Genomic DNA, 20037 nt, shown 5'->3' on the forward strand with positions numbered 1-20037 from the left:
CCGACTAAAACATGCTAATAATTGTGAATTTACGCGCTCGGGTTTTGTCTTTGGTAAATTTATTCGTTCTCGCATTGACTACATTTTTGTTCGTAATTTTGACTCCCATAATGTCCGTCATTCCCTTATCCGACCTTGTCCTCTTTCTGATCATGCCATGGTCATCACTCACATGGATTTCGAGGGCGTCATTCGCGGTCCGGGGACTTGGTCTTTTAATGACTCCTTACTGGACGAAGCCGTTTTCGCGACAGCCGTAAAGCGCGTCATCGCTCGCAGTCGGTCTACGCCGGAATGCCGCGATGACATTTTCCTTTGGTATGAAACTTTGAAGACTCGACTACGTGACTATGCTATTTTTTATGGTAAATCGCGTGCCCGCGATAGGCGGCAGACTCGCGCGACGTTGGCCTCTCGGTTCGCGTCTCTCTCGGACCAGTTAATACAGACTCCCGCGGTTCATCTCGAGAAGGCATTGCTTGACGTTCAGACTGCTATACGGGACTATGACTTACATGAGTTGCAGGGTGCGGTCGTCCGTTCAAATTTGGCGTGGCAGGATTTGGGTGAACAACCTTCCGGGTACTTTCTTAGTTTGGAACGGCACCGCCAATCCAGGCGGAGCCTGAAGCATCTTCAGTTGGAAGACGGTACCACCCTCGACGATAGCCTCCGAGTGCGGGGCGAAGTCTTCCGCTATTTTAGTGATCTCTACCGGCGGGCTCCGACCGATGATTCAGTTACGGATCACTTTACGTCCTTCGTCAAGGACCGGCTGCAAAGTCCCGATCCCTTTGGGAGTCAATTTTCAATGCATTTTGTGTGTATACTTTTGATCCTGAGTTTAAATTTGATTGTACCAGATATAACTTAGTAATTTTTCATTGTTACGCGTCTTCGAACGATAAACCTCTCTTATTTTGGCAGGCTGCCTTGTTGTTAATTAGTATTGTTAAGTATGTACTATGGAAATATCGTTGTCAATTGGTTGTAAAAGCGGGCCTTGGTATCGTCCTGCCTTTCAGTGTTCCAGTTTTGCTTGCCAGGGTACGTTCCTTTGCCCACAAATGTATTGCATTATTATTGCATCGTAACAAGTTTTCTAACTTAGCTACTATCGTAACAAGGTTGCAGATGTTGTTTTAATATTGTATAGTTAACTCCAGGAATTAATGCTGTACCTTAATCATTCTTTTAATTCAATTTAACCGTTATAACCACTTACATATTCCATTGTAATGTTTTCGATGCTTTTAATAAAAAAAAAAAAAAAAAGGATATCTGGCTCTCACCCAGAAGGGTCGGGTTCGACTCCCGGTATCGGAGCGAGTGCTTTTGTACCGCTTTTCAAGAATAGACTTAAGGATATAGGTTTATGAATAGAATTAAGACTTGGTTGAAGAAGTCCGATATGGTCTAGTGGCTAGGATATCTGGCTTTCACCCAGAAGGCCCGGGTTCGATTCCCGGTATCGGAGCGAGTGCTTTTGTACCGCTTTTCAAGAATTGAAGACTTGGTTGATCAAGGACGATATGGTCTAGTCTCTAGGATACCTGACTTTCACCCAGAAGTCCCGGGTTCGATTCCCGGTATCGGAGCACGTGGTTTTCTACCGCTTTTCAAGAATAGACTTAAGGACATAGGTTTATGAATAGAATTATGACTTGTTTAAGCAAGTCCGATATGGTCTAGTGGGGGTGACTCCCATAATCCCCCTGGACATAATCCCCCCAAAAATTTCCCCCCGTCCAAATGGGCATAAGACAAAATCCCCCCATTTGCAGACAAAATCCCCCCATTTGCAGACAAAATCCCCCCAAACTGGAGACAAAATCCCTCCCAAATTGGAGACAAGATCCCACGCTTACGGAACGAAATCCCCACCTTGGAGACGAACCCTTCAGGGGTCATTCCTATTTTAGAGGTCGTTTTCCACAGTGGAAATTTTTTTAGTAGGATAGTAGTAAAAATAGTAGTATTCCCCCTACGAGGAAAAGCGGAACCAATGATGGAGAAAATAGTATGAATTGCCGACTAACCATAAATTTTCGCCTTTTCCAAAATATTGCTGACTAACCATAAATTTCCGCCTTTTCCAAAATATCGCTGACTAACCATAAATTTCCGCCTTTTCCAAAATATCGCTGACTAATTATAAATTTCCGCCTTTTCCAAAATATCGCTGACTAACCCTAAATTTCAGCCTTTTCCAAAATATCGCTGACTAACCATAAATTTCCCCCTTTTCCAAAATACTGCTGATAACCATAAATTTCCGCCTTTTCCAAAATATTGCCGACTAACCATAATTTTCGCATTTTCCAAAATATTGCTGACTAACCATAAATTTCCGCCTTTTCCAAAATATCGCTGACTAACCATAAATTTCTGCCTTTTCCAAAATATCGCTGACTAACCATAAATTTCCTCCTTTTCCAAAATATCGCTGACTAACCATAAATTTCCACCTTTTCCAAAATACTGCTGATAACCATAAATTTCCACCTATTCCAAAATATTGCTGACTAACCATAAATTTCTGCCTTTTCCAAAATATCGCTGACTAACCATAAATTTCCTCCTTTTCCAAAATATCGCTGACTAACCATAAATTTCCACCTTTTCCAAAATACTGCTGATAACCATAAATTTCCACCTATTCCAAAATATTGCTGACTAACCATAAATTTCTGCGTTTTCCAAAATATCGCTGACTAACCATAAATTTCCGCCTTTTCCAAAATACTGCTGATAACCATAAATTTCCGCCTTTTCCAAAATATTGCCGACTAACCATAAATTGCCGCCTTTTCCAAAATATTTTTGACTAACCACAAATTTCCGCCTTTTCCAAAATATCGCTGACTAACCATAAATTTCCCCCTTTTCAAAAATATTGCTGACTAACCATAAAATGCCGCCTTTTCCAAAATATTGGAATTTTGGAAATAAGTTAAAACAAAATCAGTAGTTTACTTCTTTTGGTTTAGGAACATTGTTTCGTTTGCAATACCTTTCACTCTTGTGAATTATACTTTTGCATTATTATTAAAGATAATATTTGGATTTGGGCTTCCGTTTACCTTTACTTCTAAATGCCTATTATCTGGGGGATTTTCAATAAAATGATCCTTTCGGTAGGATTTTGTTGAACAGTTTTCCTTTTGGGGGATTTTGTCCTGGACGTTTTCTCTGGGGGGATTTTGTACAAACACGTCTAAAATCGGGGGGAAAAAGTCTTGGCAAATCCAAAATAGGGGGATTTTGTCCGGGGGGATTATGTCCAGGGGGATTATGTACGAGACCCGGTCTAGTGGCTAGGATATCTGGCTCTCACACAGAAGGCTCGGGTTCTATTCCCGGTATCGGAGCGAGTGCTATTGTACCGCTTTTCAAGAATAGACTTAAGGATATTGGTTTATGAATTGAATTAAGACTTGGTTAAGCAAGTCCGATATGCTCTAGTGGCTAGGATATCTGACTGTCACGCAAAAGGGCGGGTTCGATTCCCGGTATCGGAGTGAGTGCTTTTGTACCGCTTTTGATGAATAAACTTAAAGACACATTTATGGGAATAATATTTTGGGTTGTTCCGACTAGTGAGATATGGTCTATTGGCTAGGATATCTGGCTCTCACCCAGAAGGACCGGGTTCGATTCCCGGTATCGGAGCGAGTGCTTTTGTACCGCTTTTCAAGAATAGACTTAAGGATATTGGTTTATGAATAGAATTAAGACTTGATTAAGCAAGTCCTATATGCTCTAGTGGCTAGGATATCTGGCTGTCAGGCAGAAGGGCGGGTTCGATTCCCGATATCGGAGTGAGTGCTTTTGTACCGCTTTTGATGAGTAAACTTAAAGACACATTTATAGGAATTATATTTTGGATTGTTTCGACCAGTCAGATATGGTCTAGTGGCTAGGATATCTGGCTCTCACTCAGAAGGCCCGGGTTGATTCCCGGTATCGGAGCGAGTGCTTTTGTACCGCTTTTCAAGAATAGACTTAAGGATATTGGTTTATGAATAGAATTAAGACTTGGTTAAGCAAGTCCGATATGGTCTAGTGGCTAGGATATCTGGCTGTCACGCAAAAGGGCGGGTTCGATTCCCGGTATCGGAGTGAGTGCTTTTGTACCGCTTTTGATGAATAAACTTAAAGACACATTTATGGGAATAATATTTTGGGTTGTTCCGACCAGTGAGATATGGTCTAGTGGCTAGGATATCTGGCTTTCACCCAGAAGGCCCGTGTTCGATTCCCGGTATCGGAGCGAGTGCTTTTGTACCGCTTTTCAAGAATAGACTTAAGGATATAGGTTTATGAATAGAATTAAGACTTGTTTAAGCAAGTCCGATATGGTCTAGTGGCTTGGATATCTGGCTCTCACCCAGAAGGAACGTGTTCGATTCCTGGTATCGGAGCGAGTGCTTTTGTACCGCTTTTCAAGAATAGACTTAAGGATATTGGTTTATGAATAGAATTAAGACTTGATTAAACAAGTCCGATATGGTATAGTGGCTAGGATATCTGGCTGTCACGCAGAAGGGCGGGTTCGATTCCCAGTATCGGAGTGAGTGCTTTTGTACCGCTTTTGATGAATAAACTTAAAGACACATTTATAGGAATAATATTTTGGGTTGTTGCGACCAGTCAGATATGGTCTAGTGGCTAGGATATCTGGCTCTCATCCAGAAGGCTCGGGTTCGATTCCCGGTATCGGAGCGAGTGCTTTTGTACCGCTTTTCAAGAATAGACTTAAGGATATAGGTTTATGAATCGAATTAAGACTTTGTTGAGGAAGTCCGATATGGTCTAGTGGCTAGGATAACTGCTTTTTACCCAGAAAGCCCGGCTTCGATTCCCGGTATCGGAGCGAGTGTTTTGTAAAGCATTTCAAAAATAGACTTAAGGATATAGGTTTATGAATAGAATTAAGACTTGGTTAAGCAAGTCCGATATGGTCTAGTGGCAAGGATATCTGGCTTTCACCCAGAAGGCCCGGGTTCGATTCCCGGTATCGGAGCGAGTGCTTTTGTACCGCTTTTCAAGAATAGACTTAAGGATATAGGTTTATGAATAGAATTAAGACTTGGTTAAGCAAGTCCGATATGGTCTAGTCGCTAGGATACCTGACTTTCACCCAGAAGGCCCGGGTTCGATTCCCGGTGTCGGAGCGAGTGCTTTTGTACCGCTTTTCAAGAATAGAATTAAGACTAGGTTGAGCAAGTACGATATGGTCTAGTCGCTAGGATACCTCACTTTCACCCAGAAGGCCCGGGTTCGATTCCCGGTATCGGAGCGAGTGCTTTTGTACCGCTTTTCAAGAATAGAATTAAGACTTGGTTGATCAAGTACGATATGGTCTAGTCGCTAGGATACCTGACTATCACCCAGAAGGCCCGGGTTCGATTCCCGGTATCGGAGCACGTGGTTTTGTACCGCTTTTCCAGAATAGACTTAAGGATATAGGTTTATGAATAGAATTAAGACTTGGTTAAGCAAGTCCGATATGGTCTAGTGGCTAGGATATCTGGCTCTCACCCAGAAGGCCCGGGTTCGATTCCCGGTATCGGAGCGAGTGCTTTTGTACCGCTTTTCAAGAATAGAATTAAGACTAGGTTGAGCAAGTACGATATGGTCTAGTCGCTAGGATACCTGACTTTCACCCAGAAGGCCCGGGTTCGATTCCCGGTATCTGAGCGAGTGCTTTTGTACCGCTTTTCAAGAATAGACTTAAGGATATAGGTTTATGAATAGAATTAAGACTTGGTTAAGCAAGTCCGATATGGTCTAGTCGCTAGGATACCTGACTTTCACCCAGAAGGCCCGGGTTCGATTCCCGGTATCGGAGCACGTGGTTTTGTACCGCTTTTCAAGAATAGACTTAAGGATATAGGTTTATGAATAGAATTAAGACTTGGTTAAGCAAGTCCGATATGGTCTAGTGGCTAGGATATCTGGCTCTCACCCAGAAGGCCCGAGTTCGATTCACGGTATCGGAGCGAGTGCTTTTGTACCGCTTTTCAAGAATAGACTTAAGACTTGGTTGAGCAAGTACGATATGGTCTAGTCGCTAGGATACCTGACTTTCACCCAGAAGGCCCGGGTTCGATTCCCTGTATCGGAGCGAGAGCTTTTGTACCGCTTTTCAAGAATAGACTTAAGGATATTGGTTTATGAATTGAATTAAGACTTGGTTAAGCAAGTCCGATATGCTCTAGTGGCTAGGATATCTGACTGTCACGCAAAAGGGCGGGTTCGATTCCCGGTATCGGAGTGAGTGCTTTTGTACCGCTTTTGATGAATAAACTTAAAGACACATTTATGGGAATAATATTTTGGGTTGTTCCGACTAGTGAGATATGGTCTATTGGCTAGGATATCTGGCTCTCACCCAGAAGGACCGGGTTCGATTCCCGGTATCGGAGCGAGTGCTTTTGTACCGCTTTTCAAGAATAGACTTAAGGATATTGGTTTATGAATAGAATTAAGACTTGATTAAGCAAGTCCTATATGCTCTAGTGGCTAGGATATCTGGCTGTCAGGCAGAAGGGCGGGTTCGATTCCCGATATCGGAGTGAGTGCTTTTGTACCGCTTTTGATGAGTAAACTTAAAGACACATTTATAGGAATTATATTTTGGATTGTTCCGACCAGTCAGATATGGTCTAGTGGCTAGGATATCTGGCTCTCACTCAGAAGGCCCGGGTTGATTCCCGGTATCGGAGCGAGTGCTTTTGTACCGCTTTTCAAGAATAGACTTAAGGATATTGGTTTATGAATAGAATTAAGACTTGGTTAAGCAAGTCCGATATGGTCTAGTGGCTAGGATATCTGGCTGTCACGCAAAAGGGCGGGTTCGATTCCCGGTATCGGAGTGAGTGCTTTTGTACCGCTTTTGATGAATAAACTTAAAGACACATTTATGGGAATAATATTTTGGGTTGTTCCGACCAGTGAGATATGGACTAGTGGCTAGGATATCTGGCTTTCACCCAGAAGGCCCGTGTTCGATTCCCGGTATCGGAGCGAGTGCTTTTGTACCGCTTTTCAAGAATAGACTTAAGGATATAGGTTTATGAATAGAATTAAGACTTGGTTAAGCAAGTCCGATATGGTCTAGTCGCTAGGATACCTGACTTTCACCCAGAAGGCCCGGGTTCGATTCCCGGTGTCGGAGCGAGTGCTTTTGTACCGCTTTTCAAGAATAGAATTAAGACTAGGTTGAGCAAGTACGATATGGTCTAGTCGCTAGGATACCTCACTTTCACCCAGAAGGCCCGGGTTCGATTCCCGGTATCGGAGCGAGTGCTTTTGTACCGCTTTTCAAGAATAGAATTAAGACTTGGTTGATCAAGTACGATATGGTCTAGTCGCTAGGATACCTGACTATCACCCAGAAGGCCCGGGTTCGATTCCCGGTATCGGAGCACGTGGTTTTGTACCGCTTTTCCAGAATAGACTTAAGGATATAGGTTTATGAATAGAATTAAGACTTGGTTAAGCAAGTCCGATATGGTCTAGTGGCTAGGATATCTGGCTCTCACCCAGAAGGCCCGGGTTCGATTCCCGGTATCGGAGCGAGTGCTTTTGTACCGCTTTTCAAGAATAGAATTAAGACTAGGTTGAGCAAGTACGATATGGTCTAGTCGCTAGGATACCTGACTTTCACCCAGAAGGCCCGGGTTCGATTCCCGGTATCTGAGCGAGTGCTTTTGTACCGCTTTTCAAGAATAGACTTAAGGATATAGGTTTATGAATAGAATTAAGACTTGGTTAAGCAAGTCCGATATGGTCTAGTCGCTAGGATACCTGACTTTCACCCAGAAGGCCCGGGTTCGATTCCCGGTATCGGAGCACGTGGTTTTGTACCGCTTTTCAAGAATAGACTTAAGGATATAGGTTTATGAATAGAATTAAGACTTGGTTAAGCAAGTCCGATATGGTCTAGTGGCTAGGATATCTGGCTCTCACCCAGAAGGCCCGAGTTCGATTCACGGTATCGGAGCGAGTGCTTTTGTACCGCTTTTCAAGAATAGACTTAAGACTTGGTTGAGCAAGTACGATATGGTCTAGTCGCTAGGATACCTGACTTTCACCCAGAAGGCCCGGGTTCGATTCCCTGTATCGGAGCGAGAGCTTTTGTACCGCTTTTCAAGAATAGACTTAAGGATATTGGTTTATGAATTGAATTAAGACTTGGTTAAGCAAGTCCGATATGCTCTAGTGGCTAGGATATCTGACTGTCACGCAAAAGGGCGGGTTCGATTCCCGGTATCGGAGTGAGTGCTTTTGTACCGCTTTTGATGAATAAACTTAAAGACACATTTATGGGAATAATATTTTGGGTTGTTCCGACTAGTGAGATATGGTCTATTGGCTAGGATATCTGGCTCTCACCCAGAAGGACCGGGTTCGATTCCCGGTATCGGAGCGAGTGCTTTTGTACCGCTTTTCAAGAATAGACTTAAGGATATTGGTTTATGAATAGAATTAAGACTTGATTAAGCAAGTCCTATATGCTCTAGTGGCTAGGATATCTGGCTGTCAGGCAGAAGGGCGGGTTCGATTCCCGATATCGGAGTGAGTGCTTTTGTACCGCTTTTGATGAGTAAACTTAAAGACACATTTATAGGAATTATATTTTGGATTGTTCCGACCAGTCAGATATGGTCTAGTGGCTAGGATATCTGGCTCTCACTCAGAAGGCCCGGGTTGATTCCCGGTATCGGAGCGAGTGCTTTTGTACCGCTTTTCAAGAATAGACTTAAGGATATTGGTTTATGAATAGAATTAAGACTTGGTTAAGCAAGTCCGATATGGTCTAGTGGCTAGGATATCTGGCTGTCACGCAAAAGGGCGGGTTCGATTCCCGGTATCGGAGTGAGTGCTTTTGTACCGCTTTTGATGAATAAACTTAAAGACACATTTATGGGAATAATATTTTGGGTTGTTCCGACCAGTGAGATATGGACTAGTGGCTAGGATATCTGGCTTTCACCCAGAAGGCCCGTGTTCGATTCCCGGTATCGGAGCGAGTGCTTTTGTACCGCTTTTCAAGAATAGACTTAAGGATATACGTTTATGAATAGAATTAAGACTTGTTTAAGCAAGTCCGATATGGTCTAGTGGCTTGGATATCTGGCTCTCACCCAGAAGGAACGTGTTCGATTCCTGGTATCGGAGCGAGTGCTTTTGTACCGCTTTTCAAGAATAGACTTAAGGATATTGGTTTATGAATAGAATTAAGACTTGATTAAACAAGTCCGATATGGTCTAGTGGCTAGGATATCTGGCTGTCACGCAGAAGGGCGGGTTCGATTCCCAGTATCGGAGTGAGTGCTTTTGTACCGCTTTTGATGAATAAACTTAAAGACACATTTATAGGAATAATATTTTGGGTTGTTGCGACCAGTCAGATATGGTCTAGTGGCTAGGATATCTGGCTCTCATCCAGAAGGCTCGGGTTCGATTCCCGGTATCGGAGCGAGTGCTTTTGTACCGCTTTTCAAGAATAGACTTAAGGATATAGGTTTATGAATCGAATTAAGACTTTGTTGAGGAAGTCCGATATGGTCTAGTGGCTAGGATAACTGCTTTTTACCCAGAAAGCCCGGCTTCGATTCCCGGTATCGGAGCGAGTGTTTTGTAAAGCATTTCAAAAATAGACTTAAGGATATAGGTTTATGAATAGAATTAAGACTTGGTTAAGCAAGTCCGATATGGTCTAGTGGCTAGGATATCTGGCTTTCACCCAGAAGGCCCGGGTTCGATTCCCGGTATCGGAGCGAGTGCTTTTGTACCGCTTTTCAAGAATAGACTTAAGGATATAGGTTTATGAATAGAATCAGAAGGGAATAAGGGAGAAGGGAGACATTAGAGCCTGCTATGGTAACGAGAGTCCGACCAACCTCAAGAAAACCGCGAAAACTTTGCGCAAGTACACAGCTTTTAACCAATTTACTGCAAAAATAGTTCTTTAAGTTCTCCGCGGTATCAGCCTCAGGCGGCCTATTTGTCTGCTAGATTTTCATTCTCCAAAGGCTTAGGGCGGTCGATGTTTCGTTCTTGTGTAATTATAACCTCAAGTATGTATTTCATTGGAAATAATTTTTTTTTTAATATTAATTCAGAATAATTAGTTTCCATCTATTTCCCGTGCATCTAAATTAATTGCACAGCTTGATTTCGTTTATCAGCATGTTTATCTCCTTCAATGTAAATTTGTAAACAAAACTACTTTTTATACGTCAACCGAGACGTCACCTTATGTGACGTCACAGCTACGACAGAAGTTAGATAGCCAATCAGTGAAGGGTAGTTGACTTGAGGTTGGTAAGACTGTTGTTACGAGTATAAAGCATTATGGAGATATAAAGTGTGTCCCTTCTCTCTTATTCCCTTCTGATAGAATTAAGACTTGGTTAAGCAAGTCCGATATGGTCTAGTCGCTAGGATACCTGACTTTCACCCAGAAGGCCCGGGTTCGATTCCCGGTATCGGAGCGAGTGCTTTTGTACCGCTTTTCAAGAATAGAATTAAGACTAGGTTGAGCAAGTACGATATGGTCTAGTCGCTAGGATACCTCACTTTCACCCAGAAGGCCCGGGTTCGATTCCCGGTATCGGAGCGAGTGCTTTTGTACCGCTTTTCAAGAATAGAATTAAGACTTGGTTGATCAAGTACGATATGGTCTAGTCGCTAGGATACCTGACTATCACCCAGAAGGCCCGGGTTCGATTCCCGGTATCGGAGCACGTGGTTTTGTACCGCTTTTCCAGAATAGACTTAAGGATATAGGTTTATGAATAGAATTAAGACTTGGTTAAGCAAGTCCGATATGGTCTAGTGGCTAGGATATCTGGCTCTCACCCAGAAGGCCCGGGTTCGATTCCCGGTATCGGAGCGAGTGCTTTTGTACCGCTTTTCAAGAATAGAATTAAGACTAGGTTGAGCAAGTACGATATGGTCTAGTCGCTAGGATACCTGACTTTCACCCAGAAGGCCCGGGTTCGATTCCCGGTATCTGAGCGAGTGCTTTTGTACCGCTTTTCAAGAATAGACTTAAGGATATAGGTTTATGAATAGAATTAAGACTTGGTTAAGCAAGTCCGATATGGTCTAGTCGCTAGGATACCTGACTTTCACCCAGAAGGCCCGGGTTCGATTCCCGGTATCGGAGCACGTGGTTTTGTACCGCTTTTCAAGAATAGACTTAAGGATATAGGTTTATGAATAGAATTAAGACTTGGTTAAGCAAGTCCGATATGGTCTAGTGGCTAGGATATCTGGCTCTCACCCAGAAGGCCCGAGTTCGATTCACGGTATCGGAGCGAGTGCTTTTGTACCGCTTTTCAAGAATAGAATTAAGACTTGGTTGAGCAAGTACGATATGGTCTAGTCGCTAGGATACCTGACTTTCACCCAGAAGGCCCGGGTTCGATTCCCTGTATCGGAGCGAGAGCTTTTGTACCGCTTTTCAAGAATAGACTTAAGGATATTGGTTTATGAATAGAATTAAGACTTGATTAAGCAAGTCCGATATGGTCTAGTGGCTAGGATATCTGGCTCTCACCCAGAAGGCACGGGTTCGATTCCCGGTATCGGAGCGAGTGCATTTGTACCGCTTTACAAGAATAGACTTAAGGATATTGGTTTATGAATAGAATTAAGACTTGATTAAGTAAGTTCGATATGGTCTAGTGGCTAGGATATCTGGCTCTCACCCAGAAGGCACGGGTTCGATTCCCGGTATCGGAGCGAGTGCTTTTGTACCGCTTTTCAAGAATAGAATTAAGACTAGGTTGAGCAAGTACGATATGGTCTAGTCGCTAGGATACCTGACTTTCACCCAGAAGGCCCGGGTTCGATTCCCGGTATCGGAGCGAGTGCTTTTGTACCGCTTTTCAAGAATAGAATTAAGACTTGGTTGATCAAGTACGATATGGTTTAGTCGCTAGGATACCTGACTTTCACCCAGAAGGCCCGGGTTCGATTCCCGGTATCGGAGCACGTGGTTTTGTACCGCTTTTCAAGAATAGACTTAAGGATATAGGTTTATGAATAGAATTAAGACTTGGTTAAGCAAGTCCGATATGGTCTAGTGGCTAGGATATCTGGCTCTCACCCAGAAGGCCCGGGTTCGATTCCCGGTATCGGAGCGAGTGCTTTTGTACCGCTTTTCAAGATTAGAATTAAGACTAGGTTGAGCAAGTACGATATGGTCTAGTCGCTAGGATACCTGACTTTCACCCAGAAGGCCCGGGTTCGATTCCCGGTATCGGAGCGACTGCTTTTGTACCGCTTTTCAAGAATAGACTTAACGATATCGGTTTATGAATAGAATTAAGACTTGGTCTAGTGGCTAGGATATCTGGCTGTCACGCAGAAGGGCGGGTTCGATTCCCGGTATCGGAGTGAGTGCTTTTGTACCGCTTTTGATGAATAAACTTAAAGACACATTTATAGGAATAATATTTTGGGTTGTTACAACCAGACCGATATGGTCTAGTGGCTAGGATATCTGGGTCTCACCCAGAAGGCCCGGGTTCGATTCCCGGTATCGGAGCGTGTGCTTTTGTACCGCTTTTCAATAATAGAATTAAGACTCGGTTGAGCAAGTCCGATATGGTCTACAGGCTAGGATATCTGGCTGTCACGCAGAAGGGCGGGTTCGATTCCCGGTATCGGAGTGAGTGCTTTTGTACCGTTTTTGATGAATAAACTTAAAGACACATTTATAGGAATAATATTTTGGGTTGTTCCGACCAGTCAGATATGGTCTAGTGGCTAGGATATCTGGCTCTCACCCAGAAGGCTCGGGTTCGATTCCCGGTATCGGAGCGAGTGCTTTTGTACCGCTTTTCAAGAATAGAATTAAGACTTGGTTGATCAAGTACGATATGGTCTAGTTTCTAGGATACCTGACTTTCACCCAGAAGGCCCGAGTTCGATTCCCGGTATCGGAGCACGTGGTTTTGTACCGCTTTTCAAGAATAGACTTAAGGATATAGGTTTATGAATAGAATTAAGACTTGTTTAAGCAAGTCCGATATGGTCTAGTGGCTAGGATATCTGGCTCTCACCCAGAAGGACCGGGTTCGATTCCCGGTATCGGAGTGAGTGCTTTTGTACCGCTTTTGATGAATAAACTTAAAGACACATTTATAGGAATAATATTTTGGGTTGTTACAACCAGACCGATATGGTCTAGTGGCTAGGATATCTGGCTCTCACCCAGAAGGCACGGGTTCGATTCCCGGTATCGGAGCGAGTGCTTTTGTACCGCTTTTCAAGAATAGACTTAAGGATATAGGTTTATGAATAGAATTAAGACTTGGTCTAGTGGCTAGGATATCTGGCTGTCACGCAGAAGGGCGGGTTCGATTCCCGGTATCGGAGTGAGTGCTTTTGTACCGCTTTTGATGAATAAACTTAAAGACACATTTATAGGAATAATATTTTGGGTTATTCCAACCAGACCGATACGGTCTAGTGGCTAGGATATCTGGCTCTCACCCAGAAGGCCCGGGTTCGATTCCCGGTATCGGAGCGAGTGCTTTTGTACCGCTTTTCAATAATAGAATTAAGACTTGGTTGAGCAAGTCCGATATGGTCTATAGGCTAGGATACCTGGCTTTAACCCAGAAGACACGGGTTCGATTCCCGCTATCGGAGAGAGTGCTTTCGTACCGCTTTTGAAGAATAGACTTAACGATATCGGTTTATGAATAGAATGAAGACTTGGTTAAGCAAGTCCGATATGGTCTAATGGCTACGATATCTGGCTTTCACCCGGAAGGCAAGGGTTCGATTCCCGGTATCGGAGCATGTGGTTTTGTACCGCTTTTCAAGAATAGACTTAAGGATATAGGTTTATGAATAGAATTAAGACTTGGTTGAGGAAATCCGATATGGTCTAGTGGCTAGGATAACTGCTTTTTACCCAGAAGGCCCGGGTTCGATTCCCGGTATCGGAGCGAGTGCTTTTGTACCGCTTTTCAAGAATAGAATTAAGACTTGGTTCAGCAAGTACGATATGGTCTATAGGCTAGGATACCTGGCTTTCACCCAGAAGGCACGGGTTCGATTCCCGCTATCGAAGCGAGTGCTTTTGTACCGCTTTTGAAGAATAGACTTAAGGATATAGGTTTATGAATAGAATTAAGACTTGGTTAAGCAAGTCCGATATGGTCTAGTGGCTAGGATATCTGGCTCTCACCCAGAAGGGCGGGTTCGATTCCCGGTATTGGAGTGAGTGCTTTTGTACCGCTTTTGATGAATAAACTTAAAGAAACATTTATAGGAATAATATTTTGGGTTGGTCTAACCAGTCCGATATGGTCTAGTGGCTAGGATATCTGGCTCTCACCCAGAAGGCTCGGGTTCGATTCCCGGTATCGGAGCGAGTGCTTTTGTACCGCTTTTCAAGAATAGACTTAAGGATATAGGTTTATGAATAGAATTAAGACTTGGTCTAGTGGCTAGGATATCTGGCTGTCACGCAGAAGGCCCGGGTTCGATTCCCAGTATCGGAGCGAGTGCTTTTGTACCGCTTTTCAAGAATAGAATTAAGACTTGGTTGATCAAGTACGATATGGTCTAGTTTCTAGGATACCTGACTTTCACCCAGAAGGCCCGAGTTCGATTCCCGGTATCGGAGCACTTTGTTTTGTACCGCTTTTCAAGAATAGACTTAAGGATATAGGTTTATGAATAGAATTAAGACTTGTTTAAGCAAGTCCGATATGGTCTAGTGGCTAGGATATCTGGCTCTCACCCAGAAGGCCCGGGTTCGATTCCCGGTATCGGAGCGAGTGCTTTTGTACCGCTTTTCAAGAATAGACTTAACGATATTGGTTTATTAATAGAATTAAGACTTGTTTAAGAAAGACCGATATGGTCTAGTGGCTAGGATATCTGGCTCTCACCAAGAAGGCACGGGTTCGATTCCTGGTATCGGAGCGAGTGCTTTTGTACCGCTTTTCAAGAATAGACTTAAGGATATAGGTTTATGAATAGAATTAAGACTTGGTCTAGTGGCTAGGATATCTGGCTGTCACGCAGAAGGGCGGGTTCGATTCCCGGTATCGGAGTGAGTGCTTTTGTAAGGCTTTTGATGAATAAACTTAAAGACACATTTATAGGAATAATATTTTGGGTTGTTCCGACCAGTCAGATATGGTCTAGTGGCTAGGATATCTGGCTCTCATCCAGAAGGCTCGGGTTCGATTCCCCGGTATCGGAGCGAGTGCTTTTGTACCGCTTTTCAAGAATAGACTTAACGATATCGGTTTATGAATAGAATGAAGACTTGGTTAAGCAAGTCCGATATGGTCTAATGGCTACGATATCTGGCTTTCACCCGGAAGGCACGGGTTCGATTCCCGGTATCGGAGCATGTGGTTTTGTACCGCTTTTCAAGAATAGACTTAAGGATATAGGTTTATGAATAGAATTAAGACTTGGTTGAAGAAATCCGATATGGTCTAGTGGCTAGGATAACTGCTTTTTACCCAGAAGGCCCGGGTTCGATTCCCGGTATCGGAGCGAGTGCTTTTGTACCGCTTTTCAAGAATAGAATTAAGACTTGGTTGAGCAAGTCCGATATGGTCTATAGACTAGGATACCTGGCTTTTACACAGAAGGCACGGGTTCGATTCCCGCTATCGGAGAGAGTGCTTTTGTACCGCTTTTGAAGAATAGACTTAAGGATATAGGTTTATGAATAGAATTAAGACTTGTTTAAGAAAGTCCGATATGGTCTAGTGGCTAGGATATCTAGCTCTCACCCAGAAGGCACGGGTTCGATTCCCGGTATCGGAGTGAGTGCTTTTGTACCGCTTTTGATGAATAAACTTAAAGACACATTTATGGGAATAATATTTTGGGTTGTTCCGCCCAGTGAGATATGGTGTAGTGGCTAGGATATCTGGCTCTTACCCAGAAGGAACGGGTTCGATTCCCGGTATCGGAGCGAGTGCTTTTGTACCGCTTTTCAAGAATAGACTTAACGATATTGGTTTATTAATAGAATTAAGACTTGTTTAAGAAAGACCGATATGGTCTAGTGGCTAGGATATCTGGCTCTCACCCAGAAGGCACGGGTTCGATTCCCGGTATCGGAGCGAGTGCTTTTGTACCGCTTTTCAAGAATAGACTTAAGGATATAGGTTTATGAATAGAATTAAGACTTGGTCTAGTGGCTAGGATATCTGGCTGTCACGCAGAAGGGCGGGTTCGATTCCCGGTATCGGAGTGAGTGCTTTTGTAAGGCTTTTGATGAATAAACTTAAAGACACATTTATAGGAATAATATTTTGGGTTGTTCCGACCAGTCAGATATGGTCTAGTGGCTAGGATATCTGGCTCTCATCCAGAAGGCTCGGGTTCGATTCCCGGTATCGGAGCGAGTGCTTTTGTACCGCTTTTCAAGAATAGACTTAACGATATCGGTTTATGAATAGAATGAAGACTTGGTTAAGCAAGTCCGATATGGTCTAATGGCTACGATATCTGGCTTTCACCCGGAAGGCACGGGTTCGATTCCCGGTATCGGAGCATGTGGTTTTGTACCGCTTTTCAAGAATAGACTTAAGGATATAGGTTTATGAATAGAATTAAGACTTGGTTGAAGAAATCCGATATGGTCTAGTGGCTAGGATAACTGCTTTTTACCCAGAAGGCCCGGGTTCGATTCCCGGTATCGGAGCGAGTGCTTTTGTACCGCTTTTCAAGAATAGAATTAAGACTTGGTTCAGCAAGTACGATATGGTCTATAGGCTAGGATACCTGGCTTTCACCCAGAAGGCACGGGTTCGATTCCCGGTATCGGAGTGAGTGCTTTTGTACCGCTTTTGATGAATAAACTTAAAGAAACATTTATACGAATAATATTTTGGGTTGGTCCAACCAGTCCGAAATGGTCTAGTGGCTACGATATCTGGCTCTCACCCAGAAGGCTCGGGTTCGATTCCCGGTATCGGAGCGAGTGTTTTTGTACCGCTTTTCAAGAATAGACTTAAGGATATAGGTTTATGAATAGAATTAAGACTTGGTTAAGCAAGTCCAATATGGTCTAGTGGCTAGGATATCTGGCTTTCACGTAGAAGGCCCGGGTTCGATTCCCGTATCGGAGCGAGTGCTTTTGTACCGCTTTTCAAGAATAGAATTAAGACTTGGTTGAGCAAGTCCGATATGGTCTATAGACTAGGATACCTGGCTTTTACACAGAAGGCACGGGTTCGATTCCCGCTATCGGAGAGAGTGCTTTTGTACCGCTTTTGAAGAATAGACTTAAGGATATAGGTTTATGAATAGAATTAAGACTTGTTTAAGAAAGTCCGATATGGTCTAGTGGCTAGGATATCTAGCTCTCACCCAGAAGGCACGGGTTCGATTCCCGGTATCGGAGTGAGTGCTTTTGTACCGCTTTTGATGAATAAACTTAAAGACACATTTATGGGAATAATATTTTGGGTTGTTCCGCCCAGTGAGATATGGTGTAGTGGCTAGGATATCTGGCTCTCACCCAGAAGGAACGGGTTCGATTCCCGGTATCGGAGCGAGTGCTTTTGTACCGCTTTTCAAGAATAGACTTAAGGATATTGGTTTATGAATAGAATTAAGACTTGATTAAGCAAGTCCGATATGGTCTAGTGGCTAGGATATCTGGATGTCACGCAGAAGGGCGGGTTCGATTCCCGGTATCGGAGTGAGTGCTTTTGTACCGCTTTTGATGAATAAACTTAAAGACACATTTATAGGAATAATATTTTGGGTTGTTACAACCAGACCGATATGGTCTAGTGGCTAGGATATCTGGCTCTCACCCAGAAGGCCCGGGTTCGATTCCCGGTATCGGAGCGTGTGCTTTTGTACCGCTTTTCAATAATAGAATTAAGACTTGGTTGAGCAAGTCCGATATGGTCTATAGGCTAGGATACCTGGCTTTTACCCAGAAGGCACGGGTTCGATTCCCGCTATCGGAGAGAGTGCTTTTGTACCGCTTTTGAAGAATATACTTAACGATATCGGTTTATGAATAGAATTAAGACTTGTTTAAGCAAGTCCGATATGGTCTAGTGGCTAGGATATCTGGCTCTCACCCAGAAGGCCCGGGTTCGATTCCCGGTATCGGAGCGAGTGCTTTTGTACCGCTTTTCAAGAATAGACTTAAGGATATTGGTTTATGAATAGAATTAAGACTTGGTTGAGCAAGTCCGATATGGTCTAGTGGCTAGGATATCTGGATGTCACGCAGAAGGGCGGGTTCGATTCCCGGTATCGGAGTGAGTGCTTTTGTACCGCTTTTGATGAATAAACTTAAAGACACATTTATAGGAATAATATTTTGGGTTGTTACAACCAGACCGATATGGTCTAGTGGCTATGATATCTGGCTCTCACCCAGAAGGCCCGGGTTCGATTCCCGGTATCGGAGCGTGTGCTTTTGTACCGCTTTTCAATAATAGAATTAAGACTTGGTTGAGCAAGTCCGATATGGTCTATAGGCTAGGATACCTGGCTTTTACCCAGAAGGCACGGGTTCGATTCCCGCTATCGGAGAGAGTGCTTTTGTACCGCTTTTGAAGAATATACTTAACGATATCGGTTTATGAATAGAATTAAGACTTGTTTAAGCAAGTCCGATATGGTCTAGTGGCTAGGATATCTGGCTCTCACCCAGAAGGCCCGGGTTCGATTCCCGGTATCGGAGCGAGTGCTTTTGTACCGCTTTTCAAGAATAGACTTAAGGATATTGGTTTATGAATAGAATTAAGACTTGGTTGAGCAAGTCCGATATGGTCTAGTGGCTAGGATATCTGGCTGTCACGCAGAAGGGCGGGTTCGATTCCCGGTATCGGAGTGAGTGCTTTTGTACCGCTTTTGATGAATAAACTTAAGGATATAGGTTTATGAATAGAATTAAGACTTGGTTGAGGAAGTCCGATATGGTCTAGTGGCTAGGATATCTGGCTTTCACCCAGAAGGCCCGGGTTCGATTCCCGGTATCGGAGCGAGTGCTTTTGTACCGCTTTTCAAGAATAGAATTAAGACTTGGTTGATCAAGTACGATATGGTCTAGTTTCTAGGATAGCTGACTTTCAACCAAAAGGCCCGGGTTCGATTCCCGGTATCGGAGCGAGTGCTTTTGTACCGCTTTTCAAGAATAGACTTAACGATATTGGTTTATGAATAGAATTAAGACTTGTTTAAGCAAGTCCGATATGGTCTAGTGGCTAGGATATCTAGCTCTCACCCAGAAGGCCCGGGTTCCGCGATTCCCGGTATCGGAGCGAGTGCTTTTGTACCGGTTTTCAAGAATAGAATTAAGACTAGGTTGAGCAAGTACGATATGGTCTAGTCGCTAGGATACCTGACTTTCAACCAAAAGGCCCGGGTTCGATTCCCGGTATCGGAGCGAGTGCTTTTGTACCGCTTTTCAAGAATAGACTTAACGATATTGGTTTATGAATAGAATTAAGACTTGTTTAAGAAAGTCCGATATGGTCTAGTGGCTAGGATATCTAGCTCTCACCCAGAAGGCACGGGTTCGATTCCCGGTATCGGAACGAGTGCTTTTGTACCGCTTTTCAAGAATAGACTTAAGGATATAGGTTTATGAATAGAATTAAGACTCGGTCTAGTGGCTAGGATATCTGGCTGTCACGCAGAAGGGCGGGTTCGATTCCCGGTATCGGAGTGAGTGCTTTTGTACCGCTTTTGATGAATAAACTTAAAGACACATTTATAGGAATAATATTTTGGGTTGTTACAACCAGACCGATATGGTCTAGTGGCTAGGATATCTGGCTCTCACCCAGAAGGCCCGGGTTCGATTCCCGGTATCGGAGCGTGTGCTTTTGTACCGCTTTTCAATAATAGAATTAAGACTTGGTTGAGCAAGTCCGATATGGTCTATAGGCTAGGATACCTGGCTTTTACCCAGAAGGCACGGGTTCGATTCCCGCTATCGGAGAGAGTGCTTTTGTACCGCTTTTGAAGAATATACTTAACGATATCGGTTTATGA

At 43.5% G+C, this 20037-nt stretch overlaps 33 non-coding genes across 33 annotated transcripts; all 33 read left to right on the top strand.

Annotated features, from left to right (window-relative positions):
- Positions 1-1405: 1405 nt before the first annotated feature.
- Positions 1406-1477, top strand: TRNAE-UUC (transfer RNA glutamic acid (anticodon UUC)). Its single transcript has one exon. It is a non-coding gene; the product is annotated as a tRNA-Glu (tRNA).
- Positions 1478-4653: 3176 nt separating this feature from the next.
- On the top strand, positions 4654-4725 carry TRNAE-CUC (transfer RNA glutamic acid (anticodon CUC)). The gene has a single exon. It is a non-coding gene; the product is annotated as a tRNA-Glu (tRNA).
- A 229-nt stretch (positions 4726-4954) lies between these two features.
- TRNAE-UUC (transfer RNA glutamic acid (anticodon UUC)) lies at positions 4955-5026 on the top strand. The gene has a single exon. It is a non-coding gene; the product is annotated as a tRNA-Glu (tRNA).
- A 480-nt stretch (positions 5027-5506) lies between these two features.
- On the top strand, positions 5507-5578 carry TRNAE-CUC (transfer RNA glutamic acid (anticodon CUC)). The gene has a single exon. It is a non-coding gene; the product is annotated as a tRNA-Glu (tRNA).
- A 355-nt stretch (positions 5579-5933) lies between these two features.
- On the top strand, positions 5934-6005 carry TRNAE-CUC (transfer RNA glutamic acid (anticodon CUC)). The gene has a single exon. It is a non-coding gene; the product is annotated as a tRNA-Glu (tRNA).
- Positions 6006-7512: 1507 nt separating this feature from the next.
- Positions 7513-7584, top strand: TRNAE-CUC (transfer RNA glutamic acid (anticodon CUC)). Its single transcript has one exon. It is a non-coding gene; the product is annotated as a tRNA-Glu (tRNA).
- A 355-nt stretch (positions 7585-7939) lies between these two features.
- TRNAE-CUC (transfer RNA glutamic acid (anticodon CUC)) lies at positions 7940-8011 on the top strand. The gene has a single exon. It is a non-coding gene; the product is annotated as a tRNA-Glu (tRNA).
- Positions 8012-9418: 1407 nt separating this feature from the next.
- TRNAE-CUC (transfer RNA glutamic acid (anticodon CUC)) lies at positions 9419-9490 on the top strand. Its single transcript has one exon. It is a non-coding gene; the product is annotated as a tRNA-Glu (tRNA).
- Positions 9491-9719: 229 nt separating this feature from the next.
- Positions 9720-9791, top strand: TRNAE-UUC (transfer RNA glutamic acid (anticodon UUC)). The gene has a single exon. It is a non-coding gene; the product is annotated as a tRNA-Glu (tRNA).
- A 1046-nt stretch (positions 9792-10837) lies between these two features.
- On the top strand, positions 10838-10909 carry TRNAE-CUC (transfer RNA glutamic acid (anticodon CUC)). The gene has a single exon. It is a non-coding gene; the product is annotated as a tRNA-Glu (tRNA).
- A 355-nt stretch (positions 10910-11264) lies between these two features.
- On the top strand, positions 11265-11336 carry TRNAE-CUC (transfer RNA glutamic acid (anticodon CUC)). Its single transcript has one exon. It is a non-coding gene; the product is annotated as a tRNA-Glu (tRNA).
- A 204-nt stretch (positions 11337-11540) lies between these two features.
- TRNAE-CUC (transfer RNA glutamic acid (anticodon CUC)) lies at positions 11541-11612 on the top strand. The gene has a single exon. It is a non-coding gene; the product is annotated as a tRNA-Glu (tRNA).
- A 79-nt stretch (positions 11613-11691) lies between these two features.
- Positions 11692-11763, top strand: TRNAE-CUC (transfer RNA glutamic acid (anticodon CUC)). Its single transcript has one exon. It is a non-coding gene; the product is annotated as a tRNA-Glu (tRNA).
- A 329-nt stretch (positions 11764-12092) lies between these two features.
- TRNAE-CUC (transfer RNA glutamic acid (anticodon CUC)) lies at positions 12093-12164 on the top strand. Its single transcript has one exon. It is a non-coding gene; the product is annotated as a tRNA-Glu (tRNA).
- Positions 12165-12499: 335 nt separating this feature from the next.
- On the top strand, positions 12500-12571 carry TRNAE-CUC (transfer RNA glutamic acid (anticodon CUC)). Its single transcript has one exon. It is a non-coding gene; the product is annotated as a tRNA-Glu (tRNA).
- Positions 12572-12774: 203 nt separating this feature from the next.
- TRNAE-CUC (transfer RNA glutamic acid (anticodon CUC)) lies at positions 12775-12846 on the top strand. Its single transcript has one exon. It is a non-coding gene; the product is annotated as a tRNA-Glu (tRNA).
- A 204-nt stretch (positions 12847-13050) lies between these two features.
- TRNAE-CUC (transfer RNA glutamic acid (anticodon CUC)) lies at positions 13051-13122 on the top strand. Its single transcript has one exon. It is a non-coding gene; the product is annotated as a tRNA-Glu (tRNA).
- Positions 13123-13201: 79 nt separating this feature from the next.
- On the top strand, positions 13202-13273 carry TRNAE-CUC (transfer RNA glutamic acid (anticodon CUC)). Its single transcript has one exon. It is a non-coding gene; the product is annotated as a tRNA-Glu (tRNA).
- Positions 13274-13483: 210 nt separating this feature from the next.
- Positions 13484-13555, top strand: TRNAE-CUC (transfer RNA glutamic acid (anticodon CUC)). The gene has a single exon. It is a non-coding gene; the product is annotated as a tRNA-Glu (tRNA).
- Positions 13556-14336: 781 nt separating this feature from the next.
- Positions 14337-14408, top strand: TRNAE-CUC (transfer RNA glutamic acid (anticodon CUC)). Its single transcript has one exon. It is a non-coding gene; the product is annotated as a tRNA-Glu (tRNA).
- Positions 14409-14744: 336 nt separating this feature from the next.
- TRNAE-CUC (transfer RNA glutamic acid (anticodon CUC)) lies at positions 14745-14816 on the top strand. The gene has a single exon. It is a non-coding gene; the product is annotated as a tRNA-Glu (tRNA).
- Positions 14817-15756: 940 nt separating this feature from the next.
- On the top strand, positions 15757-15828 carry TRNAE-CUC (transfer RNA glutamic acid (anticodon CUC)). The gene has a single exon. It is a non-coding gene; the product is annotated as a tRNA-Glu (tRNA).
- A 230-nt stretch (positions 15829-16058) lies between these two features.
- Positions 16059-16130, top strand: TRNAE-CUC (transfer RNA glutamic acid (anticodon CUC)). The gene has a single exon. It is a non-coding gene; the product is annotated as a tRNA-Glu (tRNA).
- Positions 16131-16340: 210 nt separating this feature from the next.
- TRNAE-CUC (transfer RNA glutamic acid (anticodon CUC)) lies at positions 16341-16412 on the top strand. The gene has a single exon. It is a non-coding gene; the product is annotated as a tRNA-Glu (tRNA).
- A 932-nt stretch (positions 16413-17344) lies between these two features.
- Positions 17345-17416, top strand: TRNAE-CUC (transfer RNA glutamic acid (anticodon CUC)). The gene has a single exon. It is a non-coding gene; the product is annotated as a tRNA-Glu (tRNA).
- A 380-nt stretch (positions 17417-17796) lies between these two features.
- On the top strand, positions 17797-17868 carry TRNAE-CUC (transfer RNA glutamic acid (anticodon CUC)). The gene has a single exon. It is a non-coding gene; the product is annotated as a tRNA-Glu (tRNA).
- A 204-nt stretch (positions 17869-18072) lies between these two features.
- TRNAE-CUC (transfer RNA glutamic acid (anticodon CUC)) lies at positions 18073-18144 on the top strand. Its single transcript has one exon. It is a non-coding gene; the product is annotated as a tRNA-Glu (tRNA).
- A 229-nt stretch (positions 18145-18373) lies between these two features.
- On the top strand, positions 18374-18445 carry TRNAE-CUC (transfer RNA glutamic acid (anticodon CUC)). Its single transcript has one exon. It is a non-coding gene; the product is annotated as a tRNA-Glu (tRNA).
- A 204-nt stretch (positions 18446-18649) lies between these two features.
- TRNAE-CUC (transfer RNA glutamic acid (anticodon CUC)) lies at positions 18650-18721 on the top strand. The gene has a single exon. It is a non-coding gene; the product is annotated as a tRNA-Glu (tRNA).
- Positions 18722-18950: 229 nt separating this feature from the next.
- On the top strand, positions 18951-19022 carry TRNAE-UUC (transfer RNA glutamic acid (anticodon UUC)). The gene has a single exon. It is a non-coding gene; the product is annotated as a tRNA-Glu (tRNA).
- A 204-nt stretch (positions 19023-19226) lies between these two features.
- On the top strand, positions 19227-19301 carry TRNAE-CUC (transfer RNA glutamic acid (anticodon CUC)). The gene has a single exon. It is a non-coding gene; the product is annotated as a tRNA-Glu (tRNA).
- Positions 19302-19505: 204 nt separating this feature from the next.
- TRNAE-CUC (transfer RNA glutamic acid (anticodon CUC)) lies at positions 19506-19577 on the top strand. The gene has a single exon. It is a non-coding gene; the product is annotated as a tRNA-Glu (tRNA).
- A 210-nt stretch (positions 19578-19787) lies between these two features.
- Positions 19788-19859, top strand: TRNAE-CUC (transfer RNA glutamic acid (anticodon CUC)). Its single transcript has one exon. It is a non-coding gene; the product is annotated as a tRNA-Glu (tRNA).
- Positions 19860-20037: the final 178 nt, after the last annotated feature.

Source organism: Phalangium opilio, unplaced genomic scaffold, assembly GCF_054372755.1.
Source record: "Phalangium opilio isolate 3A_F unplaced genomic scaffold, DU_Popi_V2 ptg000054l_1, whole genome shotgun sequence".
Lineage (NCBI taxonomy): Eukaryota > Metazoa > Arthropoda > Arachnida > Opiliones > Phalangiidae > Phalangium > Phalangium opilio.